This window comes from Castanea sativa, chromosome 4, assembly GCF_040712315.1.
Source record: "Castanea sativa cultivar Marrone di Chiusa Pesio chromosome 4, ASM4071231v1".
Lineage (NCBI taxonomy): Eukaryota > Viridiplantae > Streptophyta > Magnoliopsida > Fagales > Fagaceae > Castanea > Castanea sativa.
This window is the reverse complement of record NC_134016.1, coordinates 46,951,357-46,968,782: the sequence shown is the minus strand read 5'-3', so window position 1 is coordinate 46,968,782 and position 17,426 is coordinate 46,951,357.

Below are 17,426 nucleotides of genomic sequence, written 5' to 3'. Positions count from 1 at the left end.
ATAATATTGCAATTACTTTCGAATGAACATGTGAGAAGGGATGATCTAATATTCACAATATATTTGATCAAATCACTTATTTTAGAGATTTTAAAAGAAGATATTGGTTGATAAAAACAATGATCAACAAGTCATATTAGTGTATATGCAATTCAAATAAAATATTAATAATCATTGATTAAAAGACAACATATATGATATAGATATATGCTGAAGGTACTATTCAAAAACTTTTGTCTATGAAGAAGAAAGTGTAAGAGGAAAAATTGGTTGTTGCATATTATGATGTAACATTTAATTTGAAGCTAGTAATTTTTTTTAAATAAAAAAATCGATCTTTATATGACATATATGACTTCGGACGATAGTAATGAATTGAATGGATGCTTAAGCAAGACGAAAAGGTATACGGCACTAACATTACCCTAAACAAAGGGTTTTTTTTTTTTTAATGGTGAGTTATTTAAAAATATGACTTTTGATTAATACAAATTATAAATTGAGTGATTTTTATTTCGTAAAATAATGCCATTTGGTTACTATTACACCAAGACAGTTTTTACATAAGTAGATGGCAACTTAAAATCTTCTCAGCTATGATTTCTGATGGTACTGACGAAGATGGGACTGACGAAGATAAGTATAGACGAAGCTGCCTTCACGGACGAACATGACCAGTATTCGCGTCATCAAAAAGAATTAATGCCATTCAATGCTGCCAATAAAGCTTCAACCGTTACAAGACCAGCTGGACGAACCGATGGGAACGCATTAAAGTCCATAACTCCACTAGAGACGTTATCAGGGAGTCATTAACACTCCAACGGCTATAATCCCCAAGGGTATATAAAACCCTCACAACACCAATACAAGGTACAAGAAACGACATCACAACCTGAACTAATTTTATTCTTGATATTTCGGCTATTGCCTTCTTTCGTACTGACTTTGTCATCGGAGGCGTTGTGGCAGGCACCACACCGGTGACCACTCAAATAAGTTCTTGCTCCCTAAAGGTTGTCAGAGTACTGCCAGGAACCATCCGGGCCCGAATCCCGGAAGGCCCGACGAGATACTTGCTTCATCGAGTTTGGCGCCGTGCCGTGGGAAAACGACTTTCTCATACAACCGAGACGTGGTCCCTACCGGCTCCGGATGGAATCCAACCGGGACTCGGCGGCCTTGGCGCAAGCAAGTCCGAACTCTCGCGACCTACGGTCGAAGAACTTACCAAATCAAGAGATAAGACAGAGGTTACAGCAAGAAGAGACCGGTCAAGAGCTGTCCAAGAGGACGAAGGGGATAGCCATGGAAGAAGTGACCAACGGAGAACGGTAACCCCAGAGGAACAGTATTCTGACATCCTCCAAGAGATGAGAAATGAGATGGATGAATTAAGAAATGCCATCAAAGAAAAGACCGATCGAAGCCTGGATAAAATGGTCAAAGCAATGGACTCCCCTTTTACCATGGCAGTCCTAGAACGACCGGTACCGGCGAAATTTCGGTTGCCTCAGCTCGAGCTTTTTGACGAACTCAAGGATCCCCAAGATCACCTTAACACCTTCAAGACGACTTTAGGCCTTCAACAGTCCCCTGATGAGATCATGTGTCAATCTTTCCCCACTACGCTGAAGGGAGTTGGACGAGAGTGGTTCACGAGATTGCCCACTTCGTCCATCGACAACTTTGAGCAGTTAAGTAACGCTTTCCTGCGCCATTTTGTCGGGGGGCAACGCCCAAGAGACCAGCAGATCACCTACTCACTATTAAGCAAGGAGAGAGGGAGACCTTGTGGTCGTACGTAAAATGCTTCACTCGAGAGACCCTAGAAGTGGACGATGCGGACGATAAGGTCCAGCTGACGACATTTAAAGCAGGGCTCAAGTCCAGAGAATTTGTCGTCTCGTTAGCAAAGAATCCGCCCCGGACAATGGCGGAGATGCTATTGAAGGCCCAAAAGTACATGAATGCTGAGGACGCCCTGGCGGCCATCGTAGACGAAGGGAAGCCGAAGATGGAAGGAAGGAAGGAAGACGAACGCAGGGGACAAAAGAAGGAGTGCCCAAGCCACCGGGGAGGTGACATTGACAGACGAAAAGACGAGAAAGCTCCACGACCGGTAAAATTCACACCTCTAATTATGCCTGTTGACAAGATTTTGACACAAATCCAGGATCAACACCACCTAAAGTGGCCGAGGCCCTTGCACTCGTCACTAAGTGTGCGGGACAAAAGCAAATACTGCCGATTCCACAAGGATCACGGCCATTACACAGAAGATTGCCGAGATCTGAAAGGAAGAATTGATACGGAAAGGAAAACTTCAGAAGTACGTAAAGAAGGTGGACTCCAGCAGGTTCAGGGAGGGCGACACGAGCCAACGAGAGCCCTCGTCTAAGAACGAGAGTCGCCAATCTCAACCACAAGAGGTGATCGGGGAGATAAGCACAATAGCAGGAGGACCTTTCATGGGGGGATCATACAAGTCCCTCAAGAAAGCATGCCAGAGACAAGTAAACAGTGTCCATATGGAACCCCTATTGAAACAAAGACGGACGAACCAGGATATATTCTTCAGCGAAGAGGATGCAAGGGGAGTCAGGCAGCCCCATAACGACCCTCTGGTGATAGCACTCACAATTGAAGGGTTCAACACTAAAAGGATCCTCGTCGACAACGGTAGCTCTGTAGACATCATGTACCTATCGGCCTTCCAACAGTTGAAACTAGGTCCTGGTAGATTGCGCCCGTTTGAGTCCCCCCTCGTCAGCTTTAGCGTTGACAGAGTATATCCCAAGGGCATTGTGACACTAAAAGTCACAATAGGCGCCTACCTGAAGCAGCAGACCTGTCATCTGGACTTCTTAGTGGTAGATTGCCCCTCTTCATACAATGTGATCATTGGGAGACCCACGCTCAACCGGTGGAAAGCAGCAACGTCCACCTATTGCCTAAAGATAAAATTCCCAACCGAAGACGGAGTCGGTGAGGTAAAAGGAGACCAAGTTTTGGCCAGAGAATGCTACCAGGCCGTGTTGGCTGCAAAAGAAAACCACACATGGACGATCGAGGGAGAAAAAGAAGACAACATGAAAGCCCTGGAAACGGTGGAACTCATTGAGGGGGAAAACTCAAAGGTGACGAGGATAGGTACAACCATAAGTCCCGAGATGAGGAATGAACTCGTCCGTTTCCTTAAAGGAAATTTGGACATATTTGCATGGAGTCACGAAGATATGCCGGGTATACCATGCCAGGTAATCCAGCACGAGTTGAAGACAGATCCCGAGAAAAAACCCGTCCAGCAGAAACGACGGGTCTTTGCCCCCGAACAAAACCAAGCAATCACGGAAGAAGTTAACAGATTGTTGCAGGCATACTTCATCCGAGAAGTTTACTATCCCGAATGGCTGGCCAACGTCGTGCTAGTGAAGAAAGCAAATGGAAAGTGGAGAATGTGTGTGGACTTCACGGACCTGAACAAGGCTGCCCGAAGGATAGTTTTCCCCTACCGAGGATAGATCAGTTGGTAGACTCTACGGCTGGACATAAATTACTAACATTCATGGATGCATTTTCAGGTTACAACCAGATAAAGATGGCTGAGGAAGATCAGGAAAAAACTGCTTTCATCACAAGCCAAGGACTCTACTGCTATAAGGTAATGCCCTTCGGGCTAAAGAACGCAGGAGCAACATGCCAAAGACTGGTAAACAAGATGTTCAGCAAGCAAATTGGGAGAAATATGGAGGTATATGTGGACGATATGCTCATCAAGAGCAAAGAAGAGTTAACTCACCTGGACAACCTGGGAGAGACATTTAGCACCCTCCGAAAATACCAGATGAAACTCAATCCTAGTAAGTGTGTGTTTGGAGTAGCTTCATGAAAGTTCTTAGGGTTTATGGTATCCCAGAGAGGAATAGAAGCAAACCCAGAGAAGGTGCAAGCAATACTCAACATGGCATCACCCAAGACCGTCAAGGAAGTCCAAAAGCTCACGGGAAGGATAGCTGCACTCAATAGGTTTGTCTCTAAAGCGACGGATAAATGTCTTCCATTTTTCAAAACATTGAAGCAAGCCTTCGCCTGGACTGACGAATGTGAGGCTACTTTTCAAGAGCTCAAGCGTTACCTCGGTAGCCCACCCATCTTGAGTCCCTCAAAAGTAGGGGAAAGCAATTATCTATACCTGGCAGCATCAGCTACGGCCGTCAGTGCGACCTTAATTCGAGAGGAAAATAAGAAGCAGTTCCCAATTTACTATGTCAGCCAAGCCTTCCAAGGAGCAGAGGCCAGGTATCCCAGGATTGAGAAGATTGTTTTCGCCCTAATAATGGCTTCACGAAAGCTACGACCATACTTCGAAGCACACCCTATCCTTGTAATGACGGATCAACCCATCAGGAAATACATGAACAAGCCTGAAGCAGCTGGGAGAATGGTCCAATGGGCAATCGAACTTATCCAGTTCGACATCGAATACCATCCCAGAACGGCCGTCAAGGCGCAAGCTCTGGCAGACTTCATAGCGGAGTTCACCCTTCCAGACGATGACGACGACAAAAATGAGGCGGAACGGTGGACGATTCAGACGGACAGATCGTCAACCCAAAAGAGGGGAGGAGTAGGGGTCATTATAAACACCCCCGATGGAGAAAAACTCCAATATGGAGTCCAATTAAAATTCCCGGCAACCAACAACGAGGCTGAGTACGAAGGCATACTGACGGGACTGAGACTTGGCAAAGCCCTCGGGATTAAGAACCTGCTTATACAGAGCGACTCGAAACTGGCAATAGGGCAGATCAGGGAAGAGTATGAGGCGAAGGAAGAGAGGATGCAGAAGTACCTCAAGCTGATTAAACATTTAGCTCGTGGGTTCGACAAGTTGAATTTCGTCCGGATCCCAAGAAACCAGAATGCTGCGGCGGACGAGGTCGCAAAAATGGCCTCGTCCGAAGAAGAACCAACGAACAATGAGATTCTCATGGAGATTCAGAAATACCCTAGCATCGAGGAAGTTCCAGTATTCCCCATCCAAAACATAGGTGGTTGGATGGCACCAATCGTCTCATACCTTCAAGACGGGCATCTCCCTCATGACTCAATGGAGGCCAGGAAGATTAAAGCAAGGGCGGCCAGATTTACAATTTTGAATGATACCTTATACAAAAGAGGGTTCTCCTTGCCTTATTTGAAGTGTATCGACGAGGAAGAAGCTAAGTACGTCCTCCACGAAATCCACGAAGGGATTTGCGGAGACCACGCCGGGCCTAGATCCTTGGTAAGCAATGTTATTAGAGCAGGATATTTCTGGCCAACTATGCAGGCAGACGCTATGGAGCTCGTCAAGAGGTGCGATAAGTGCCGAGGTTCGGAACGTCCGAGGCCGACGAAAAGATGACAATGATTACCTCACCCTGGCCATTCGCACAATGGGAGATCGATATCGTCGGCCCATTACCCCTTGGAAAAGGACAGGTACGATTCTTGCTTGTCGCTATCGACTACTTCACTAAATGGGTCGAAGCAGAAGCAATAGCAACGATCACAGAAGTGAGAACCCGTAGCTTCGTGTGGAGAAATATAATTTGCAGGTTCGGGATTCCGCAAACGATCATTTCAGATAATGGCCAACAATTCGACAGCCAGGGATTTAGAGACTTTTGCTCAGGGCTAGGTATCAAGAATAAGTTCTCGTCACCTGGGCACCCACAGTCTAACGGGCAAACGGAAGTAACTAATCGAACGCTGCTCAGAATCATCAAAGCACGACTAGACGAAGCTAAGGGCTCGTGGCCAGAAGAATTGCCCAATGTCTTGTGGGCCTACAGAACAACAGCAAGAACCCCCACGGGAGAGACGCCTTTCAGGCTCACTTATGGCACTGAAGCAGTAATCCCAGTCGAGGTGGGTATGGCTAGCACCAGGCAAGAAGTATTCCACGAGGAGAACAACGACGACCAGCTTCGAATCAATCTGGATTGCTTAGACGAGGTAAGGGACAAAGCCTCGAACATGACGATGAAGTACCAGCAGAAGATGATTGAATACTATAACAAAAGGGTCAGGCTCAGAAGATTAGAAATTGGCGACCTCGTCTTACGTAAGGTGACGATTGCAACTAGAAACTCCGCCCACGGGAAACTCGGTCCCACCTGGGAAGGACCTTACAAAGTCGTGCACTACTCCCGACAAGGTAGCTATCATTTGGAGACCCTAGACGGACAGAAACTCCCGCGACCTTGGAACATAGAACACTTGAAGAAGTACCACCCACAGATGTAAATCGAGAATGTACCAATTCGTCAAAATTAATGAAATGATGGTTCAAATAATGTGTTCATACAGGTACCAAGTCCCGGAGACCCAAAAAAACAAAAAAATGCCTAAGTAATAAGATTTCGCATCGACGGATGTATATTACTGACGAAGACAAAAAAAAAAAAAAAAAAGCCTAAGTAATAAGATTTCGCATCGACGGATGTACATTACTGACGAAGGCAAAAAAAAAAAAAAAAGCCTAAGTAATAAGATTCCGCATCGACGGATGTACATTACTGACGAAGGCAAAAAAAAAAAAAAAGCCTAAGTAATAAGATTCCGCATCGACGGATGTACATTACTGACGAAGGCAAAAACAAAAAAAATGCCTAAGTAATAAGATTCTGCATCGACGGATGTACATTACTGACGAAGGCAAAAAAAAAAAAAATGCCTAAGTAATAAGATTCCGTATCGACGGATGTACATTACTGACGAAGGCATAAACAAAAAATGCCTAAGTACAGAGGAAAGCTTAAGCAATAACGTTCCCACCGGATGAACATACATTGATGATGAATGCAAAAAATTGACATACAGGAGAACATGTCCAAGTAGATACGATATTATAAAAGCCTAAAAACCAAAGGCCATTGTTCATAAAAAAAAAAAACCCATAAACACTGGGCTAAAAATACACATGAAAATTTTTTAGTTGTCCTGGAAATTGAGCCTTAAAAACATGTCAGGCACCTCAAAAAAAGAAAAAAAAGAAAAGAAAGAAACTTCTTAATAACAGGTTCAAACATCCGGATCGGCATCGTCTTCAGCTGGGGCATCGAGGGCAGGGGCATCGATGACGCGAGCATCAAGAACGTCCCTAAGAGCTTCGGCGGCGGCGGCTTGGGCGGCTTCGTCAGCAGAGATCTCCTTGTCAACCTCCTCCATATCTAGCGCCTCCAAATCTACCCCGGAAGGATGCTTGATGCAATACCTCCTCAAGAGCTCGAACCCCTTAAAATAACAGCTGAAGAGCACGGAGTTGTACTCCTCGGTATGCTGGAAGCCCTCGATGGCCCTAGAGGCGACGACCTTAATGTTTTCCTTCGCGGCTGTGAGTTGCTCGTCCTTTTCCAGAACCAGCTGCTGCTCAACCTTAAGATCGTCACCCAGCTTTTTGACCTCGTCCTTGTATTGGTGAACGTCCTCTATCGCGGCTATCAGGTCCCTCTTCAGCTTCGAGTTCTCCATCTCCAGGACTTTGATCCGAGAAAGCGAGGACTCGACCTTGGCTTCCTGAGCCAGATACTCCGCTGAAAAATGGACGGCTTCCCCCAACACCTAAAAAAAGAAAAGAAAAGAAGGAGACATGCGAAGGAATAAATAAGAAGGGGGGGCATATATGTAGATGCGTCATGTAAAACAAACAGGTTACCTGGACGAGCTTATGGATGTGATGACCCATCAACTCACTTGGGGTCGAACCTGAGAGCACCTTTAGGTCCTCAGCATTCACGACCCCATGAGCCCGATCCGTCGCCAATCTCTCGTCGTCCCAAATAGTGGACGAACAAGCGGCCTCCTTTCCTCTGTCCGATGTATGAGGCCTCTTGGAAGCAGGTGTCGGGATTTCTTCTACCGAGGTGGCTGGAGAAGCCGTCCTCGTCGTCTCGGCACCCGAAACCACGGGTGTGGTCGTGGCCGTCGGAGTGACGGAAGAGACTTTGATTTTCACACGAACCACCTTCTTCCCGAGGTTCGACAAGGGTTCGTCTTTCTTAGACCTCATTTTCTCATACATACCCTTGTTGAATTTCGTCGTCATCTCTGCGAAAGGGAAAAATTTTATAAGAGAAAGAGCAAGTCAAATAAGTACAGCCACAGGGTCGAGTCCGACGAACTCAGAAGCTTACTCTTCTTTCCTTCGATATCAAGGCTCCGCAAGACGTAGGGAGACAGATCGGGGCCGGGGTTGTAGAAAGCGAGTGTCCTCGAGTCTACCAAGTCGTCCCAGTTTTCAATGGACTGGGAATACGTGATGGCCGCCTCGACGTGCTCCTTGTACCTACTTTTCAACTTTGGTCTTCGTTTAACTGCACCAGAACGAAGAAAGTTAGTAACAATAACCTCAAAAAAAAAAAAAAAAACCGAGAAAGGAGACTGACGCACCTAAGGTCGGGGTTCCCCACCGACGAAGCAACCTGGGGATCTCACCCCAGTCTTGGCTAGAGGGAGTCTCAAAATCGTCCCCAGACATAAACACAAATCTGTACTTCCAGTACCTGAAGGACGAAGGTAAGCCCTTGACGATCTTGGTTCTTCTCTCCCAAGGTACTAGCTCGTAATACCCGTACTCTTTGGACTCTTTTAGACGGTATAAATAGACAAGCTCGTTTACCTTAATCATATCCCCGTTAGCGGCCAACCATATTTCCATACAATTGACCACTATTCTCCACGAATTGGGCATAAGCTGCCCAGGGGCAATCCCTAGATATGCCAGGAGCTCCATCATAAACGGGTGGATAGGAAGCCTAAGTCCACAAGTGAAAGTGGCCTTATAGAAGCACACTTCATCGGGGAAAAACTGGCAAGCCCTATCGTCGTCAGTGGGGCGACGAACACGGACCCGCTCTGGAAACTGAAACCTATCCCTAAACCGACTGACGGCGTCGGAATCTAACCCGCACGGCTCCACGAGGGCATGAAAAGCCCTAACCTCTCTAAAAGTCGAGACGGCTGTATCGCCCTCCATAGGGTCGTCGCTAGAAGACAACCCAGTATCGAGGTCACTAGACCTAACCTCAGACATCAACTGCAACTTCTTCACCAAGCCTTCAAACCAATCGACCGACTCTCGGAGCAATGGAAATAAGTCACCTAAAACAACACCTAAGTTGCTACCCTCAGAAAAAAAACCCCTCAAATTGGGAAAAGCGCCTAAAGACCCCCTTAAGCGAGCAAAGAGAAAAGAAATTGAAGGACAAGCTTCCCTAACCTCTAAATTACTGACCATGAACTCCTAGTCTAAAAAGAAAAATACTAAAATTCCCACAAAAAAGAGGGGAGAAACAAACAAAAACACAGAAAGAACCAAGAAACAAAAAAACCAAAAATCAGATACTTGCGAAGAAGGAAAAAAGAAGAAGGGAGAGGAAGAAAAAGCTTACCTCGAAGAAGCGAGAAGCCCAACAGTGAAGCAAACAACCAAACTCGGAAAGAAGCAAAGAAATATATGAAGAGGGTGCTTAGAGGAGAAGAACTGAAGTTTGAAAGAAAATGAAAAGTAAAGTACAAAGAAAGGAGTTTAAAAACCAAATAGAGGTGAAAACCGAAAATCGGCGGGAAACCCAAGGGTCAGTCCCTTTCCAACCACATCACGCCACGTGGCCACAACCCACATAACGCCGCCATAACGCATTCAATGCGGCACGAAATCCCAAAGGGCAAAAAAAAAAAAAACTGTTCGGCTTCCACGAACGTCACCGACGACCATGAAGCTCGGGGGGCATCTGATGGTACTGACGAAGATGGGACTGACGAAGATAAGTATAGACGAAGCTGCCTTCACGGACAAACATGACCAGTATCCGCGTCATCAAAAAGAATTAATGCCATTCAATGCTGCCAATAAAGCTCCAACCGTTACAAGACCAGCTGGACGAACCGATGGGAACGCATTAAAGTCCAAAACTCCACCAGAGACGTTATCAGGGAGTCATTAACACTCCAACGGTTATAATCCCCAAGGGTATATAAAACCCTCACAACACCAATACAAGGTACAAGAAACGACATCACAACCTGAACTAATTTTATTCTTGATATTTCAGCTATTGCCTTCTTTCGTACTGACTTTGCCATCAGAGGCGTTGTGGCAGGCACCACACCGGTGACCACTCAAATAAGTTCTTGCTCCCTAAAGGTTGTCAGAGTACTGCCAGGAACCAACTGGACGAATCCCAGAGGAACTGACGAGATACTGCTTCATCAATTTCAAAATAAATAGATTCCAATTTATGAAAAAAAATTATCCATAGGTCAGGCCCCTCTAATTAATAAGTTGGCAGGTTTTAGTCTACTAATTTCAAATTTATAAAATTTACCCTCTGTTTATTTTGACCTAAAATATTTGCAAAGGTAAAATATTTTACATGCAAAACATTTTACTGAAAATATTTTCATTTTACAGTATTTGGTTTGCATTCTCGAAAATGCAAAAAAGAAGAAGAAGAGTATATTTTAGCAAAATGAAAGAATTTTACAATCTCAAAACTACCACCTGATCTGGCAAAAACCAACTCATCGCCACTCTACCAACCACCTTCTAATCCACACAAGCTTTTCCTTTATCAATTCCCAACTCATCCATTCATTTTCAACCTTTCAGGTACACCCAATAAATTGATTGTTAGGCACTGTGATGCACACCCCATATAGAGCACTACAAATACAAAGTAATTGACTATACCAATGATTCGTTCAAACAATTTGACCTCCCACTAAGGAGCTGTGCTGTTCATCAATTTAAGTTAATTGGTTGTGCCAATGGATTATTAAGCCTTTTAGAAACAACCTGCTTTGTACTGTGGAACCCCTCTATCTGAAAATCTTTTACCCATCCTCAGCCTTCCATTAAGGCCACCCAACAACTCAGCCATTAATGGACCCACAAACCATACCAGCCACCCAAAATCCCACCCACCCACCAAAACCATAAACCAGCCAAAAAGCCCAAATTAATAAATCCATGCAATGGTAAAAAATAAAAAAACCAAATTTGAGAGCCATTGGGTGAGTTGACGAAGGTGGAGGTAGATTCGGTATAATAGAGAATATAAGAATTGGTAGAGTTAAGCCCATGTATGGTCGGACCAAAAAAAGAATATGTGGATTTGAGTGGTCGAACCAAGAATCAATGGGTGGAGATGTAGAGCCGACAATGGCAAAGGAGGAGTAGGCGATGAGAGCTGCCGAAGACGAGTGTCACTGAAGGGAGACCTTGAGAGTGGGGAGGGAGAACTTGAGAATGAGAAGGGAGAGAGCGTGAAAGGGATTGACGTATTAGGGAGAGAGAGTATCGGGGTGAGAGCTTGAGATCAAGTATAAAATATTTTACCAAAATTTTAAGTGTAAAATATTTTTCATAAATTTATTGATTTGGTTAATTGAAAATATTTTACTGCAAAATAAACACAGTATAAAATGGGAAAATATTTTATGTCAAAACTAAAGGACTATACTAACTAAATTTTGTTCTAAAGCAATTCAAGAATACAAGAAAAATTGGAATATCTGAAATTCGGTTCTAATATTCTTTTTCTTTGATAAATACCTATTAATTCATTGCTTTCATGGGTTATCATTGTGCTACGTTAGTTTAGAAGAGATTGGTTGAAACTCGAAACCCCAAATCAACTATCCAGATCTAGTGTAATTATCAATTAATTCAATTATGTGATCACATATACCAAAAAAAAAAAAAAACCCAATCAATAAGCAAAGCAATGAGACAAAGATTTGGTGATGAAGTGGAAATTCAAGGCATAACATTTCCAAAAGAAAAATTACTATAAAGGTGACATGCTAGTTCCTTGTAAAAAAATCTACTGTAAAAGAATGAGTTACAATCTAGAACAAGACCCTCGTTTAGGGGTGTAGTAAGGATTTTTCACTTGGGGGGGGGGGGGGGGGGGCAATCATGTATTTATAGGTTAGTCATAACTCATAACCAATAACCATATTTTATTATTGAAATATAATTGTAACTATGATGATAATGTGAGAAAAAATATATATAACTATGAGGAAAACAAATTGGTGATATGAGAAAAAGATCAAATTTTGTGGGAAAAAATGATGATTGTGGTGATATAGATAAGAAAAATAAATATATTACATTTGAAGACCAAGAATGATAAAGAAAAACACACCAATTCGAGCAATGAACATTGAATTTCACAATTGTAAACAATTTGTATTCTTAGAAAAAAAAGAAAGGCACTTGGAGGGTAGGGTTTTATTTGGTTTTGGTAAAAGTGTGTGTTTTGTTTGGGTGTACACTTGAGAAACTAACTAAATATTGGAATTTTAAATAGCTAAACGCAGTCATTACTAGATTTTAAAGGGAAACAAACATAAAAACTAGCATTGGACTAACATTTTTGACATTTTTTAAGGAAAGTCATAAGTTTTCATTATTCGAAAACAAAGCAAAACAACAGTAAAAAATAAGCATGAACTGTGAAGATGATGAACATCCATAGTTAATTGGAACTCTAAAACTAGGGTTCTTTCTATTCAATAGTTTAGAAAACTTTAGTTTTTTTGGCATGTAATGCAAGTAGGTGGACTACTAGGTCTTTTCCTTTAGCATGATATGATTTAAGCTAAGTTAGGACTAATCTTGCCTCTGTAAAAAATTTTGGAGGGGCCAATCATTACATTTTGTAGAGGCCCAATTTATTTTTATACAATACTATAAGGGTTTCAAAAATTTGGGGGGGGGGGGGGGGGCAAGGCTATATGTCCCTCCGCCACTGCCCTCGTTACCTAGACACTACATCCAATAAATAAACTCATTGATGTGGCAAACAACAGCTTCGAAATCTCTCAAAAGTAACTTCTCATTTATGGACCCTTTCATGAACGACCCTCTTGTGTTATGGGTCAAAACACCGACTCCAAGACACTTCCTTGAAGGTTTGAAACTATAATGAACTTCTTATTAGGTTGAGGTTTCAAGATCGTTGATCACAAGTATGGATACACACTTAAGATTATATATGCATATTCTGAATTCACATAATCACTCAAAATGGAGGCTACAAATCTACAATATTCTTTCTATGTAGTACTTTGTTTTTGCCTCTCTAAGTTGTACTAAAGTCGAAACATGAAGTCCTTATGTATGGTTAAAAAATTAGTACACTAACTTCAATTAAAATACGTAAGTGAAACTACTGAGCCTGGAACTATCAATCAATCAAGTATCGATCTAAGAATTGTTGAAACTTTCTTTCAATCGATCGAACATTTGTCAAAACTCAAAACTTGAAACTCAATTGATCCATGCATCCTTTGAAAACTACAACATTTCTTCTCTTTTTTTTATTTATTTTTATTTATTATTTTTAAGTCTAATAGTCCGAAAATGTTGAGCCACTGTGATAATGGCTTGACAAGTGAACCCAACGGTCCTAATAGAACATAGTACTATTGCATCTCTTCAACTCCCTCCTTGTGCCATTTAGATATATGTAAATATTTGAATTTGAGATTTTTATTCTACCTTTTTTCTCTGTGCTTGTTTAAGTGAGAACTTATTTTCTAATTTTGGTACCATAGGAAAATGTTTCTGTAATCAAGTAAAAAGTAAAAACAAGTCCAATCGAATGGAAAAAATTTCCCATTTTTCAAGCTCTAAAAAAAAAATTCTAAACATTACATACTCGACAAGACTAGAATTATATTAAAAAGATTAAAATTTATTAATTAAAAAAAGATGAATAAAACTAGAATTCCATTTAAAAGTAAATAAATTTTAAAAAAGTTGTCATAACTTAAATATAACTTATATATATATATATATATGTATGTATGTATGTATGTATGTACTGCATACAGAAAGAGCCACATCTTCCCTCGGGCCCAATCCTACTTGGTCCATGAACAGTATCCAGCCTTGGGCCCACCATTCCTTATGGCCAATCTTAAGTGGCCCAAAGATGTCGGCCCATCATTTGGGAATTTAGTGCACAGCAAGACCGTCTTCATAAATAGTAGTCTCAACAGCACCATTGTTTGGCTATACCTCGATGCATTGAGAGTGCCTTGGGAAACATTGCTACCGAGCAACATTCGACGACTAACACAAGTTCTAACATCCAAACTCCAATTCCCAATGCAAAATAAATTCCTGTCAGGCCTAATCAAATTAGGCTCCACCCGCACAAGTAGTGCCAGAGGGCAATCATTATCAGCCCATTACCATCAAGGCATAAATAGGTGAAGAGAAGACAAAGAAGGGGTTAGACACTGGAGAGGAGAGATTAGGAAAGTGACTAAGCATAGAAAGAAAGGTAGTCGGTGAGAGAGGCTTGCTACTTTAACAGGCTTTGAGTGAATCTACTTAGGAGCTACCCATTATAGAAAACTCAAAAACCCACCAAAACAAGTAAATTGTGAGCCCAATTACTAGGTTGACCCATCAGCAGAAAATTGGGTATGCACAATATATATATATATATGAAAAAGATTAAGAAGTGTTTTTTTTTTTTTTAATTTTCAATGTCACAACCAAACACAAAAAATAAAAATGTTTTATAGAAAACGAGTCTATATGGAACAAATGGAGCAGGCTAAATCCTGTAGAGATTCAGATTTTAAATTGTGACAAAAATAATTTCCTTTTCATCCACGTGAACGAAGTTGATGTCCAAGTCCCTAGCCTATCAGCACCATGCAAGTTTCATGTTGCTCATGCATGTCCAAGCAGGCCTACAAACCCCAATATTGACGTTCGATTATAAAACTAAATATTTCAACTTTGGGCCAACTCAATTTGAAAAGAATAAAAAAAAAAGCTCAAAATTAAAGAAAAGCCAAAACTAAAGACCGTTAGGTTTGGAATTGTTCGTTGCGTCCATGGACCCATTGCGTTGAATTCTTTTTCCCACAAGCCAATGGAAATCTGAAATATTCCACCCACCAGTAGGGGCGGAGCTAGAAAGTTTTGTTTGGGGGCCAATTTGTGTTGTTAATTTATTAGTTTATATAAACTTTTATACACGTACACAAACACATGTATCTATACACATACACAAAAATTAGTATCTTTCATAATGAATCCTAAAAATTAAACGTTTTATAGAATTAAATTAATATTTCACCATCTTCCATAGTGAAATCTTTACAATTTTTATTTTCAATATAAGTTACCAAATTCTCTACCATTGTGAGTAAAAAAATTTCAATTGGATTAATGAAGTGTTCAAAGACATGAATGATCCAAAATTTTAAAAAATACGAGAACACATTTTACCATAAAAAATAAATTTGAGAAACAATACGTTCTCTATAACTACTAGACAAATTGGACAATTTTTTTAAGAATATTATTGGACTAATTCAAATAGTTGGGGGCCAAGTCCCCTTTTTGGCGACTAATTATTAAAATATTAAATATTTCTATAAAAAGAAATTTTCAAAAAATTTTGGGGCCCTAACATGTAGCTCCACCCCTGCCGACCAGCTCACTCATAATTAGACTAACTAGTCCTTTTCAGTGTCCTAGACTCCTATTGCATTCATCAGACAGTGATCAACTGACAATATCTTTGTTTACCAATTCTTGCAAGGAATTTGTTAGGAAAGAAAGTTTCTAGAAGAAAAGAGATATTCTCTTAAAGGAAACTTTGTATTCACAAAGAAAATGAAATGAACTAAATAATTGAGAGCTGCTACGTCCACAATATTTTTACAACAAATCATAGGTAATTAGTTATTATTGGTTCAAATTTGAACTTAACATTAAGATTACTTTTTTGCTCCAATAATAACAACCAGTAACAACCTGTCACTTAAGATTTGTTGTAAAAATGTTGTGAAAATATTGTGGACATATCATTTCTCAATTTGCTATTTATACATCATAGCAATCAGTTACATGAGCCCGGAAAATTAGGGCGAGAATTAAGCAAAGTTAACTAACTAAAACAGAAAGTAATCTAATCAGCTAAAAGGGAAAACAAATAAAATTACAACACGTGTCCATCCAATTGCTTGTATCACGTGCCAGCAACTGAAGTTTCATTTAACAATACGACTGCATTTTTCCTCTGTAGTTGCTCCTTTCCTTTGACAGAAAACGATGCCGTTTTCTTTAATTGCTCCTGCAGATGTCTTGCTTCAGTTTCAGCAGAATTCTATCCAAAATATTCTTTTGATAATGAAGATAGTACATGTACATATATCTGAAACAGTTCATGAGTATAGCTGTATAGGTCTTGCATACAAAAATATATGATATATAGTAATTTTTTATAACAAGTAAGTGTGATAGGAAACCATCGTTGATTTTTGTATCCATAGGTTTTCTAAAAAAAAAATCTTCGTACATAATTAATAATTTTGTATCTAAAACGAGAAAATAAAGTTTAAGTAATATGAAAAAAAAATTTAAGTCATAATTAAATATATAACAAGTCCGGATTCAATATTGACCAGTGGCGACGCCACTCAGTAGCCAGGGTGTTCCTAGGAACACCCTGGCTTGAATTTTTTTTTTTTTTATATATAATAATTTAATTTTTTTTATTTGTTTACCTTTAAAAAAAAAAAAAGGAACACCCTCAAGCAATATTAGGAACACCCTCAAAATTTTTATGCTAAACAAATTTTGAACTAAAAGGCATGCAGAGGCAGGGGTGTGTGCACACATGAGGTGTGTGTTTTCGAACAGTGAAGTGTGTGTTAGACTCCTAATAGTTAATAAAAAAAATGAATGAAGCAACTAAACACCAATAATTAATAATTTAATTAACTAATACATTATAAAAGACAAACAAATTAAATTATGTTAAGCTAAACAAAAATTAATAATTTTATAATTTAATAATTAATGAAAGAACAATACAACAAATTATAGTTTATAAAAGACAAACAAATTTATGAAACAACTAAACAACAATAATTAATAATTTGATTAATATTTCAAATGAACTTATAGTTTATTGTACCGGTACCTTTGTTCATTAATTTCTTTTCTTTTTTTTTTCCTTTTTTTTTCTTTTGAGGTTTTTCGGTGTGCAGAATGCAAATTTGTTTTGGTTTTAAGAATTTTTTTTTAAGTACAAACTTCATGCTTGCCAAATATTGAATTGAGGCCAGTATTTACAGAAATGTCCCGAAACACCCGAAATAGACGGAAATGACCCAAAATTTTTTCAAAGTGAAATAGGAACACCTTGAACAAAATTCCTAGAGTCGCCACTGATATTGAGGCATACATCAGTGATTGACAAATTGTCATGAAATTAATTTAGCTATTTCACCTTCCAGTCCAAAAAGTTGAAAAGCGATTCACGATAATACTTTCTTTTAATACTTTTTCACTTGCCTTTTTGGTACAGGTTTAAATATGGACAGAAAAAAAT